The following is a 15,015-nucleotide window of genomic DNA, read 5'->3' as shown; positions in this document are numbered from 1 at the left end:
AAAGCATTGTGAAGTTTAGTGAAAATTAAAAATGTGAATTGTGTAAAAGTAGAAATGTGCGTTATCTTGTGCTAATATAAATCTCGCATTTGGTGATTCACTCTGGAGAACTTCAGGAAGAAACCGATGGACTCCGAACCTATGACGCTAGCCTCGCCCCTAAGAAGGAAGAGATATTTTGTGAACTTACAAGTATGCATTGACTTTGTATATATATGTGACATTAAGCTTAACCATACTTAGTACTACTTCGATGATGAATTACGATTATATTCAACTATGGTTATTTCATTTTGGTCATTATTATCATACTTTATTCATTATTGTTTTCATGATTGTAATGCGATATAATCAAGCCATATGATTTTATGTACGTGTATACATCCTGGTTATAGATTTGTTTTTGGAGATGTATGATGTTCCAAGCCAGAGGTGGAAACATGTCACTTGATACTATCTCTTAAAATAGATGTTCTGACTGGTAGTCACTAGGAAGCTCGTCTGATCAAGGGTAGATCAAGGACGCTTTCCTATTCTGGGCGCCAGGCGTATGTAAACAGATAGCCATGCTATGACCTTAAATTGCTAGTATTAAATAATGGTCACTATGATATTTGAGTGTACCTAGGTGCTGCGCACTGACTGGTGCTAGGGATAATTGATAGAATGAACTCTGTGAATCTTGTAGCACTGCGTAGTATTCCTAAATGATGTTATAAAACCAGGCGAATAATATGGGCATAATAATATCCAAATTGAGAGTTTAAAAACAAGTGTCATATTTGGCGATTCTGTGTCTGCAACGATAGCTCTGGTACTCTATATTGAGTCATGTAATTGTATTGTGTATTCTATATATTAACCTTTGTAACCTTTTATGCCATGTATGAATGGACGTATTATGAGTAAGTGATGCCTCATACTAGGTGGGGGACTCTGAGACCCAGGACTCGGAGACTCAAATCCTGCATCCAGACTCTTTGATTGGCAGTTTTGACGGTTTTGTTACTTTATTTAGAAATAAAATATCAATCTTAATTTTGAATACTAAATGTTCACTCATGATCGGCGTAAATGGGCCGAACTAGTCAGAACTGTCCATCATATGTAAAATGTTATATGGGTCATTATCAAAATATGCAGACTTTTGAAAAATGAATAACATGAGAAAATTATTGCTGAAAAAATTACTTTGATTGCAAAAAACACATTTAACAAACAATGAAGTATAACATCTAAAAATTTGCAAACATTGGAATCTACCATTTGGTTGATAATTAGACCGTAATTTAATGAACTGTGAAAATTTTGTCAGTGGTGTAACAGGTATATAGTATAGGAAAAAATTCTGAAATAAAATAAAATAATTCTTTTAAAATGATGGACATAAGGTTTATATCAACAAAATTCATTTTAAGTTATTAGAATTAGATAACAGAAAATATTTGACACATTTACATAGTGACCAACATAACATTTGAGACAAAGTCTTGATGTTACTCAACAAATTTTTAATTTGAGCATTAAAAAGAACACAACTGGATTTTTCTTTCAATGGAGCATAAAAAAGACATTACTATAAATGCACTGGTGTTTTCAAATATACATGTATTATTGTCAGTTAATTTTATTTGGAGAAAAATGTACATGTTACACCACTGTTACACCACTGACCCTCAATTGGATCCGTAAGACAGAAGGATTACAATTCCTCAAATTAAAAACATTCAAAAATTTAATTGGTCTTCCCGATAATAAACGACTGTTGTTTACCTGGCGTAAACTCCCGTGACTTTTTAACCTTACTCACTTGATTATTGAATACACTCAAATGAAAAATGTTGTCAGGTGACATGTAAAAGAGTTATAATAGCCAATGTATTGACAGGCATACCACTGTATTTTACTAAAATCCACCCATTATTTTTATCTTTATTCAAAAACAACTGCTTTAAACAAAGAACCTTCTTTTACACCGTCCCGTTTTAGAAGTATGGAATACCAAACCCGAAGTTATAATCTGATCGAAACACGCATTTCCTTTTATTATCATTTTCATAAAAACTCAGATTTGAAACAAAATCAGCCCATAATTTTCGTAATTTATTTTTCCCTTCCATAAGGAATATTTATGGCAAATTACTTTGAATTTGATTCTGAATCAGTAGTTTTTGAGAAGAAGATTTTTTGAAATGCATCCCCCTTTTCCTACATTTTCAAGGATTTCTCCACTTTGAATAAAGATCGGTCTTTCATTTCTGGAATTTCTATTTGCCTTACCAGGTACCATAAGGATGCTTTGTGCCAAATTTGGCTGAAATTCGTCAAACAGTTTTAGAGAAGAAGTTTAAAATGTAAAAAGTTTACAGACAGATGGACAGACGGTCGACGGACAAAATGTGATAAGAATAGCTCACTTGAGCTTTAAGCTCACGTGAGCTAACAAGAGGCCCAATGGGCCACATCACTCACCTGAGCAACACTGGCTTTATATGGGTGTTCAAAGGATACTGTGCCATGTGGCCCCTTGGTAGATTAACAAAAAATGAATATCCGAATTTTACACTTATTTATGCATAATATATACTTAATCTTTGACATATGTACCTTTACGGAATACCAGTTTTACCGAAAATAAGATCATATGTATTTTCTATACTACTATATTAAAGTAACTCGAATTTTTTAACTTTAATACCGAGAAATCGGAAGAGTACTGTCTTTTGTTTTCTATATTTAAACATCATGGGTACTTGAAGATTACCAATTTGTTTTTATTTTTTCTAAATCAAACTTCACTAATTAATAATCAACGAAAATACCTTTAAAAATTCCGGAACTTACCTGGATTTTTTGGATTTTACAATCTTGCGCACGCGCATTACATTCATGCTAAATCACGTGAAGCTAAGGTTACGTTTCCAAAATATCACATTTGCATGGATAAACTCAGAAACGATAATACAAATACGTGTAAAGAACTATATATGGTATGAATCAAATTGGGCTCCATAATTCCCCATTTTTTAAAGTGTTTCAGATACACAAAATTGTTATGTTATTTTTCAGAACAGTTGTTATAAAATATATTGTTCACCTATTCATTTGATTAATATGCACTCACTGGCAGTATCTGACGTCAGAAGTGACACTATTTTTAGAATTCAATCAAAATCAGTCAAAAATTGACATTTTTCATATCTTTATACCAATGGGAAATATAGAGCGACGCTTTGAACAAAGAAAAAATTTTGTCACTTATTATTCTTGGCTAGATACATCTCCGATTAAAATATTTTGTTTGTTCAAGCATGTGCTCTATGTTTTCTGAAAGAAAAACTGCTTGAAAACAAGCCGTTTTAAGCTAAACATGCAAAAATGGCAGGAATAGGTTATCTTTACGATGTCATATTTCTAAATTGTGGGCACTTGAATCAAAATGAAAGTTATGAAAAAGTAGCACGTATATATCTGTACAAAGGAAACAAAGAAATACAGTAGAATGACGATCAAAACGTTGGTGAAATAGTGTTGAATTCTTCATTAACATGAATTAAATTTTTAGATGAAAGGTATTTACAGCCTCAAAATGGTTTGTTATGAATAATTTGACTGTCGTTTTTAATGCAGCTTCATTAATTTTCTCCAAAATCGTTTCCGAGCAATTCTGTAATTTTTCGCTACATGACGGGTATATGAGAGGCATTTTAACTAAGAGGAAGGCCTCTCCGAAGACACAGATTATTCTAACTCAGCAGAGTGTAGTGAAATTAATAGCATTATAGGCTTAACAGCTGCTTAAAGCTTGGTTATGTAAATGTCAACAATACGGTGTGTTGATGTATCTATTTCGTGAATGTCCGATATCATATGCAATATGTCAACCCGTGGTCACGGGTCAAAGTCTAGTAAATAACTAAATTTTCAGTTGGTGGTCACGGTTAACTTCCAGTTCCCTTTATTTTAGCGCCCCCCCCCCCCCCCCCCCCCCATCAATTCACTTTATAAAATGAGTAAAATACACGAGAGCATAAAGGTACATTTTCTACCTCCACTATTTACTAGTTATTGTAGTTTATTTTAAAAAATCCTATATGTGAAAGAAGAAAAGTGTACCTCAATGCACCAGAAAGATTGCGCTCAATTCCTCAAATTAAAAACATTAAAAAATTTGCTTGGCCTTCTCCATTATAAACGATTGTCATTTACCAGGCATGAATTCATTTCGTATGACGTTTCATATCCAAACTCACTTGACTGATGAATAAACTTAACTGAAAAATGTTGTCACATGTTAAAGAGCTATAATTCAAATTAATGTATTGGCAGGCATATCAGTCTATTTTACCAATGATTTCAAGCTTTATTGAAAAATGACAAATGTCCACAATCAAAGATGATTTTCCATTGCAATATTTTTTCAAGAACACTGATAATGCTTTTATCCTCAAAACAAGTGAAAAGCTGTCAATGTGACAGCAAACCGGGTTTCCTTTTATGTAAACTGTATCCATAATCCATGTCAACCCTTATCCAGTGAAATGGAGTACCCTACATGTATATGCAACATTTTGCCAAAAAATGACTAAGTTCAAAAGCTAGTATTTTTTTTATAAATTATTGGAAATCAAAATCCTAGCAATATGCACACCTCTGATATATGTACAATTGATCTGCAAAAGAACAACTTCCTATCTTGAGAACTGTAGGAGAAATTATCCGTACAATGAGGGTACCCTATATGCAATATTTTGCCAAAAAATGACTAAGTTCAAAAGCTGGTATTTTTTCGATAAATTATCAGAAATCAAAATCCTAGCAATATGCACACCTCTGATATATGTACAATTGATCTGCAAAAAAACAATTTCCTATCTTGAGAACTGTAGGAGGAATTATCCGTACAATGAGGGTACCCTATATGCAGTATTTTGCCAAAAAATGACTAAGTTCAAAAGCTGGTATTTTTTCGATAAATTATCAGAAATCAAAATCCTAGCAATATGCACACCTCTGATATATGTACAATTGATCTGCAAAAGAACAACTTCCTATCTTGAGAACTGTAGGAGAAATTATCCGTACAATGAGGGTACCCTATATGCAATATTTTGCCAAAAAATGACTAAGTTCAAAAGCTGGTATTTTTTCGATAAATTATCAGAAATCAAAATCCTAGCAATATGCACACCTCGGATATATGTACAATTGATCTGCATAAGAACAACTTCCTATCTTGAGAACTGTAGGAGGAATTATCCGTACAATGAGGGTACCCTATATGCAGTATTTTGCCAAAAAATGACTAAGTTCAAAAGCTGGTATTTTTTCGATAAATTATCAGAAATCAAAATCCTAGCAATATGCACACCTCTGATATATGTACAATTGATCTGCAAAAGAACAACTTCCTATCTTGAGAACTGTAGGAGGAATTATCCGTACAATGAGGGTACCCTATATGCAGTATTTTGCCAAAAAATGACTAAGTTCAAAAGCTGGTATTTTTTCGATAAATTATCAGAAATCAAAATCCTAGCAATATGCACACCTCTGATATATGTACAATTGATCTGCAAAAGAACAACTTCCTATCTTGAGAACTGTAGGAGGAATTATCCGTACAATGAGGGTACCCTATATGCAGTATTTTGCCAAAAAATGACTAAGTTCAAAAGCTGGTATTTTTTCGATAAATTATCAGAAATCAAAATCCTAGCAATATGCACACCTCTGATATATGTACAATTGATCTGCAAAAGAACAACTTCCTATCTTGAGAACTGTAGGAGAAATTATCCGTACAATGAGGGACAATGAGGGTACCCTATATGCAGTATTTTGCCAAAAAATGACTAAGTTCAAAAGCTGGTATTTTTTCGATAAATTATCAGAAATCAAAATCCTAGCAATATGCACACCTCTGATATATGTACAATTGATCTGCAAAAGAACAACTTCCTATCTTGAGAACTGTAGGAGGCGTTATCCGTACAATGAGGGTACCCTTTTGGCAGCCGCCCGCCCGCCCGCCATTTTCACCATTTTAATAACCGGATTTTTCCGTTGGAAAACCCGGTTAATAATAATGTGTCAGGACTATGGAAACTGTTTAAAAGACGTCATTTTCATTTACTTGTGTTCGAAAAACTATCAAAAATGTGTGTAGATTTTATGCAATTCATTGTTGAAGAACGGGCATCAGAAAGTACCCTTACAGAATTGCAGCAGATACTGCAAAGGCAGTAAATGCTGCAACAGTGCTGCAATTATACTTGATATCTACTGCAAAATTGAAGTATATTTGCAGTACTTATTAGCATAATGTACTGCGCACCAGTATATGCTGATAATCTACTGTAAATATACTGAAAATGTGCTGCAAAAACTTTCTGTTAGTGACACACAATTACATATGCTGCTTTTGTACTGCCAATAGGCTGCATTTCTACTGCTTTATCTTTATTAAGAGATACTGGTATTAAAGGTATACTGCATTTCTGCTGCCTTATCATTATCATTCACATATGACAGCCATAGGTGTACTGCATTATCTTTATCATTTAGATACAGGCATCAAAGGTGCTGCATTTGTACTGCATTATCTTTATCATTTCGAAACAGGCATCAAATGTACTGCATTTGTACTGCATTAACTTTATCACTTAGATCCTGAAGGTATACCATATTCCGCAAATATTACGGTACTTAGAATTACCGAAATACCCGGGATTTACCGAAATACCCGGTGAAAACACCGAAATACCCTTCAAAAACACCAAAATGCCCATTATTACGCCAAAAAGAGTGTATGTTTAGTATTGTATATAGATAGTTATTGTATATAAAGTTAATTTTTTGAATAAATCAGCCGATTTTCGTGGTTATTGATTAATTAAGAAATGAAGATAATTATTTTTATATTGATCGACGTATCAAAGAAAAAATTGACCGGAAAACTTCATCAATGCGCGTAGCGTATTGATGAAAAAATTTTCCGGTCAATTTTTTCTTTGATACGACGATCAATAGAAAAATTTTTATGTTCCTTTCTTATCATTTAATATAACATTTTCAAATCAAAAAATGTGAAGTGTCATTGATCAAAAATGTAAATAATGTAAATAAAGCGGCGCATATGAATACAAAACAACAACAGCAACAATATTCAAAATGGATGCGCCTTCAGCTGATGCAGAGCTATTGTACTGAATTTAACGGATTAAACACAAATAGTGAGTTAAAATCTGAACCGGCTGAATTGAAAACGAAAGGAAAATACATGCGATAGCTTGTGATATTATTCACTGTGCAGAAAAACTCGTAATAAAACTAGTTTTCATGTGAGATCGCTGGAATATACAACTGGACATAACCATCCAAGGAAAGGCGATCGTGGACGAAAATAGCTGATATGTCGACAAAGTATAGTATGTATAAGCGACTTTTGTAAACGTTGTGGTAACTAGATAGCCAGTGATGTACTTAAATGGTATATCTGCCACTTGGAATGCGCCGAAGGAGTTGATGCATTACTCATAGCTTTTCTTTATGACGCTTATTCTGATGACCGATCATCTACGTGTGTAAATTTAAAAATTATCCTTACCAAATTTGAACAGCTGTGTTACCGTGAAAGTTTATATAACCTATATATTCGTTATAATATTCCTGGAAAAGGAACAGCCAGCCTCGCTGTAAAGGTTGATTGATCTCAAGCAGACGAAATCGTCAGAAGACGCTTAATTTTCTATTTCGTGAATCAAACAATGTGTTTTGTTTATTTTTGAAGGTTAAACTTTCAAGTTTTTATATTCACAAGGTTGCATTTTGTTTGCTGTCAATAAAACAGACACAACTTTACATTTTGTTGACAGTGTTTATCTTGAAAATTCCCGTTCTATAAATAGTGTTAGATCAGAACAGTTGAGAAAAGTAGATCCGGCGAAAATTTTATTGATGCAGGTATCAAAGAAATTTTTCAACCAATCAGAAGCGCCGATATCTCATCAAACGAATAAATATTAAATGATAATGCAATTCTTCCAAGAAAGACAACTCTTTCATTAAATTTTCATATTATCATGTCATCTTATTATTTATCATTTCATCAATATTAAAAATTAGAAGCTGATAAACTGTTATTTTTAATTCTTAGTTATTTTATTTTGGGAATAAAATTTCACACCTCTATTCGAGTGAAAAGCAATTCATGCAAGAGTTATCGTTTTTAACCCAATGTCTACACATGTTAAAAATCGCTATTTATGTCAAAATACTTACATTATCAAACTGAAAATTGGGGAAATACATTTAAACACTTAGATTCAAACTAAGATGTTAAATATTTGTGCTCAAATGAGGCATTTTGGTGTTTTTGAAGGGTATTTCGGTGTTTTCACCGGGCATTTCGGTAAATCAGGGGTATTTCGGTAAATCTAGTCACCCAAAGGCGTCGGAACTGGGTGGACGGGTCCCCCCCCCCCCCCCCCGACTTTTTTTGGGGCAAAGTTAGACATAGCCGTACTCAAAATCTTTTTTTTTTTGCTTATAAGATTTCTGATAAGGTCTAGCCCCCTACCCCTCTCAATGAGCCTCAGACTGCAATGTATTGACAGGCATATCACTCTATTTTACTAAGGCCCACCCTTTATTTTCATCTTTATTTAAAATCAACATTAACAAATGGCTACAATTTAAGATGATTTTCCGCTGTAATTTTTTTCTTAAGAATAGCGATAAAACATTTATCTCCGTAACAGTAATTTTTAAAACTGTTTTAAAGAGGTCGTTTTTATTTAATTGTGTCTGAAAACCCAACAAAGTTGGTGTAGATTCATCGTATTAGGAGGGGCCCCAAAAAGTTGCTACAGCATATCATTCTTTTAATTTTTCTGTACAAGTATTTAAGGTTTAGTGAGACATTTCTAGTGATAAATCAAAATTTCAGCGTCAATCGTAGAATTATAAGCAAGATACAGAACTCACAATTCTTCTTGGTTTGAGTCAATTTTTTGTTCACAAGAGTTAATAACATTCAACTTAAGATTTTTAAACTTGGTATTTCCTATTCAGAATAAACAAAAGCATGGCCTCAGTTCTGTGAGCAAAGCTCTGTATCTTGCTTATAATTCGAAACTTGACACAGCTGAATATGGTTAGTAGGAAAAATTGTAAACAATTAAAACAGATGAAATATGCACTAAAACAAAGAGAGAGCACAATTTATTTTTCATAATATATATATACCTATGTTTAGACTGAAAATGCACAGCATTTTAACAAAACACGTTGCATTACAATCAACCATTACGTAGAGATCGTACCGAATTACCAATAGAATGTATAGTATTTATAATATAATATATTGTTAGTGCATCAGATTTTGCTCATTTTGCGCAGGTAAACAATTAACTGTCTGATTTACTGAAGTCTATATTTGATTCAATACGTAAAAATTAAAAAATACAGGCAATACCCCCCCCCCCCCTTAAGTTAAAAAGCATAAACAAAATTCAAAACAACGTAAAACCACGGTTACGAGTGAAAATGTCAACGCATTGAAAGATTTAACCTCAATTCACTTCACGAAATCGGTACAAATATGTTTAGCAAGTTTCAAGTATCCCTTCGCACGTAAACTGTTGCACAACAAGCAAATTCCTCTTTGTCAGTTTAACCCGTTTGTCATGCGTCAACATTCAAACATGGCTACTTAATTTATACGCACTTTATACAAAAAACTTTCGTTTTCGATATGGAATACCAAACCCGAAGTTATAAACCGATTGACCGCGATTATCTCTATTTTTATTTTCGTAAATAACTCAAATTTGAAACAGAATTCACCAATAATTTTTGCACAATATATTTTCCTTTTCATAAGGATTATTTATGCAAAATTACGTTGAATTTGAATCAGTAGTTCTAGGGAAGAAGATTTTCTAAAATGCACCCCCCTTTTTCTACAGTTTCGAGGTTTTCTCCGTTTAAAATAAAGGTCAGTCTTTCATTTCTGCAATTTATAATCACCTTTCTATAGGGATGCTTTGTGCCAAATTTGGTTGAAATTGGCGAAGTGGTTTTAGAGAAGAAGTTCAAAATGTGAAAAGTTTACAGACGTACAGACAGACGGACGACGGACAAAATGTGATCAGAATAGCTCACTTGAGCTTTCAGCTCAGGTGAGCTAAAAAACCGACATACAAGGGTTTTCCCCAAATTGCATAGAAAAGTGACGTTATTCAGTCCATAGAACTCACAGAATGATGAAGTTTGTGTCGCAATGGGTTTAAGGTATTTGCATTGAAATTATATGTGTCGATATTATTTAAATACTGTATCAGATTGGGTTTTCATAACATATATGTACTATATCATAGATTTTTCATGCGGCATTGCAATGACACTTAAAAAAAATAAACATATAGAAACTTAAAGGAAAATAACTCATCGAATGAAAAGTTTAAAAAAAAGAAGAAAAAATAAAATTAAATTTCTGCATTTTTTTTTTAATTATTCAAAAAAATTTAGCCATTTCAAATTTTTTTTTAAGATTTTTTAGCACGTACGTTATAAAAGTTGAAGTTTGAATACACAGCGGTAACTTATTATAAAACAAGGTTTTAAAAGATCTAAAAGCATATCCTACGGCGATTTTAGAGTAAACAAAATAAAATACACAAAATTGACTAGAAATGTGTTTAGTGATTGTATAGTTAAGCAACCAATAACAAAAAACAAAAACGGGACCCAGTATTGACATCCAGCAAAAGAAAAAAAAAAGAAAAAAAATACCAGGAAGAGACGCTTTGAATCAACGATCATTTGTACTATGAAATATTTTAAAACAAATCTAGAAATGTATAGTGAATGAATGAATGTGCAAGCTGGAAAGGTGTTCAAGGAAAATAAATATTTTCCATGACCTGTACATATATGGAATCAGCAATTGTTTGTACATATGAAATATTTTAAAAACAAAATTAAAAATGTATAGTGAATCTGCAAACTGGATCCATGTTCAAGAAAAATTATATTTTTAGGAAATAAACTACTAAATGTCATCGAATACGAATAACTTTAATTTGTAAGGTATGGGTTTTTAAATCAATAAATATCCGTATTAATACACGAAACTGGGGAAACCAAAATATGATTGAAATCATAATCGAATGGAAAAATGTTCTAGAAAATGGGAATGAGATGTGTTTTTTAAATCTTTTATTGTTGTTTCTGGGTTTTTTTTAATTGAAGCAGATGTGCAAACAATCGTAGCGGTATCAATTAATTTTGACATGATCCCTCCATGATCCCCGCATCTCGGTGATTCGTTATTGGAACCCTGACTACCCACAACATTATAGCTAACATAATTATTCTCTGATAAAGAAATTGTCTGACGCTTTCAGTGCTTGTAAACAGATAATTTTATTAATCTTTGGTACCAAATATGCTTACATACAATGAGCCATTCACATTAGAGCTCAACCGTCACCAAACTTTTAAAATCCCTCAGCTCAGTCCTCAACTCAAATCCTTAAAGGAGAAGTGCATGAAATTGAGGTAAAAACTCAGACTTGAGGTGAGTAAGGACTTGAGGAAAGTTGGTGAAGGCGGGGCCTGAAAGCCATTCGTTAATGGAGACGATTCGTTAATGGCAACCTCACTGTATTTATAGGATTTCATTTTATACTCTGTCTGAGTTTTGCTTCCACCACTTTTTGCTTGATGTTTCAATAAACATAAATATCTTTGTGCTCAAACTATGTTCATCCACTTATATGAAAAATGTCCAGATTATCTGTTACCACTTCAGGTTTCAATAAACATTCAAAAAATAGAAAGTCTACGGGGATTTTGCATTGTTTCAGCCATTAATAAGCCAGGATTATAACGTTGAAAAATTGTGCGAGGTATCCCGGCCGAGTACCTCCGAATAGAGAAAAGATGTAAACATTTCCCATTATAAATCTCTGTAAGAAATTTGATTTCGTTCCTGTGGACTTTAATGAGTGAAACATTTCCCATTATAAATCTCTGTAAGAAAGGACTATATATGATAAGGGCCTAAAATGGCCCCCTAAAATGAACATCATCATTTTACTATCATTCTTTGTTTTCTTAGTACAAATATGTATGTGATGTGTTTACATAATAATCATTTTGGTTCAAGTGCCCACAATTTAGAAATATGACATTGTAAAGACAACCTTTTCCCGCCATTTTTGCATTTTTAGCGTAAAACAGCTTGTTTTCAAGCAGTTTTTCCTTCCGAAAACATAGAGCGCATTCTTGAACAAATAAAATATTTTAATCAGAGATGTATCTAGTCAAGACTAATAAGTGACAAAAAAATTTTCCTTGTTCAAGCATGCGCTCTATATTTCCCATTCGTAAATAGATAAGAAAAATGTCAATTTTTGGCTGATTTTGATTGAATTATAGAAATGGCGTCACTTCTGACGTCATATACTGCCAGTGAGTGCAAATAAATCAAATAAATAGATGAAAAATATATTTTATATCAACTCTTCTAAAAAATTAGTTAACATTTTATTGTACCCGAAACACTTAAAAAATGGCGAATTATGGGGGCCAAATTTAACTCTTATCATATATAGTTCTTTGTTTTCGTTCCTGTAGACTTTTACGAGTGAAATATGATAATTGTTTAATGAAGATATCTTGGATATATTCCCTTTCATCGATTTCAACTGTAATTCTTTCACGGGTAGGTGTATTTTTAATCATTTTATTAAAAATCATCAACAAGTGATGGAAGCAATAACTTGGGACAGACTATAGCAACATTTTCAAGAAAATTATAATCTGTGTTTGGGGCCCAATATAAAAAAAATGGCATGTGACATAGGTCACAAATAGAATAAATTAAGAGTTTAAGTCCCCATCTTTATAGGAAAATGTTTTTCGTGTCATTGGCATCAATTCTTGTATAGACTATGCCAATCTTCTTAAAACGAAAGTAAAAATTATTAATTCAAAATCCCGTATTACTAAATTTCTTCTGTACGCGCCCAAACGGTCGCAACGTAAAACATATTATAGATATCATGAGGATTAAATAGATACCGTTGGTATACATACCTCTTTCCTAAACTGTAAATCTGGTAACTTCGATTTGTCGATACGCCCAAAGAATTATAGACATTTCGTACCATAACCTATTTGTTGGTTGGTACGAAATAGTTATGGTACGAAATGACTAGCTTCATAAAGAACCCAAAAGGACTCGAAAAAAACACATGGTTCTGACATTTGTGGTGATTTTAAATTCAATCAACTTTCTGTGTAAAAGCAAAATATTTCTAAAATTAGATACGAAATCTTATATCGACACAGAGACATAAATAACGTTATGGTATGTCTCTGATCACAGGCCTCTGAATTTCTATCAATAAGCCCACAGGGGCTCGTCACGAAGTTTTTTCAACCTTTTATTATATATACCACCTCTATACTATAAAATACAGTATTTTATAGTATAGAGGTGGTATATATAAAAGGTTGAAAAAACTTCGTGACGAGCCCCTGTGATAAGCCGTTAAATGTAGGGGGAAAAAATTTGTATCAAATTAATGCATTCAAGTCGCTTAAATTGTCAGCATTGTTTTTTGGATAATGTATGGTCTAATGCCCGCCACCAGTTTTGAACACACTACTCTCTCGTTTTATTTTTAAATATTAAATTTGCTATCCCATTGTTTGATAATACATGCATGTACATGTATGTCTTCCCTCACTGATCTGAAATTATGCTGGGGTGTCCCAGCAATAATTATATGACAGTCCCAGCATCGTTGAAATGGATTTCGTCTGGTATAGATAGTGTCTGGGAAACCTGACGTCTATTCTGATGAAGGTTCTGCCAATGATTTTCTTAATCTTATTGTTGACAGTTCTCCTCTTTGCGTCAAGTTCCTCTCGATGTAGAGAAGAACAGAATTTTCCTCTGGAGACTCTGAAGAAAATCTCGGGTTGTCGGGGGGTGAAATCTCTTATTCTGTGGAAGAGGCTTGTTAGACAGTCGATGACAGTAAACGGCTCTGTTCCACAGGAAAGGTCGTCACCCCCAATTCAATTTATTCTCTCAAACCATTATCATACAATGGTACATGAGGTACAATAACATATTTACATTAAATTGTGATGTCAAGGGTCTAATAAATTATATATAAATTATAATACAACATAATATTACATGTGTTAGTTAGCATAAGTAAGTAAGAGAAAAAAAAATAGTAATAATACAAAAAGTGGTAGAAAAAAAAAAATAACAAACGACAACGATTTCCGGGCTGTATCGCACCATTTTGTAGATTATGTTTGGGCAGGGCTGAGAGGCTGTCATACCACCAACTACAAACCAATCTACTTCAAATGGCATGACAAAGTCTGCAAAATAAGAAGCTCGCTTCACGTATGACGATCCGAAGATGGCGACTCTCATCTAAACTAAACTAAACTAAATAATATATAAGAACTAGATAATGTTTAAACACTAAGCCTTCTCGGGCTCGAATTCTTAAATATAAAGATGTAGCTGCCACGTTTTGATCCGGTGTTTAAACATTATCTAGTTCTTATATATTATTTAGTTTAGTTTAGTGCTAGTTTTGTAGATGTTTTTCTTCTTTCTTATGTAGTTTTTATTTTGTTGTCCTGAAGAAGGGACGGGTTGTCCTGAAAATTTGACAATATTTTACTTTATTGTTCGTGTCGTTGGTTATTTTTAGTGCTTTTTTATATTTCATCTTATAACCTTGTATCTTTTGATCCGACACTTTAGATAACGAGTGTTGTTGGTTTGCTAGTGCTTCTTTTATATATATATATATATATATATATATATATATATATATATATATATATATATATATATATATATATATATATACCGCCTCTGTTTACCTGATTTTTTTTTTTAATTTTAGAATATAATTATATCGTAAAGAGACGTCACATTCACCCATTGTATCGTTAGGAAATAAGAAA

The 15,015-nt window shown here is 32.8% G+C and overlaps 1 long non-coding RNA gene across 1 annotated transcript in view; it reads right to left on the bottom strand.

Annotated features, from left to right (window-relative positions):
• Positions 1-13,209, bottom strand: part of LOC136273101 (uncharacterized) — a 73,993-nt gene extending 60,784 nt beyond the window's left edge. Inside the window, exon 1 of the long non-coding RNA XR_010711277.1 lies at positions 13,108-13,209. This is a non-coding gene — a long non-coding RNA (uncharacterized lncRNA). The remainder of the gene's footprint in view (positions 1-13,107) is intronic.
• Positions 13,210-15,015: the final 1,806 nt, after the last annotated feature.

This window comes from Magallana gigas, chromosome 2 (genome assembly GCF_963853765.1).
Source record: "Magallana gigas chromosome 2, xbMagGiga1.1, whole genome shotgun sequence".
Classification (NCBI taxonomy): Eukaryota; Metazoa; Mollusca; class Bivalvia; order Ostreida; family Ostreidae; genus Magallana; species Magallana gigas.
The sequence above is the reverse complement of the archived record's forward strand: the minus strand, read 5'-3'. Positions and strand labels throughout refer to the sequence as shown.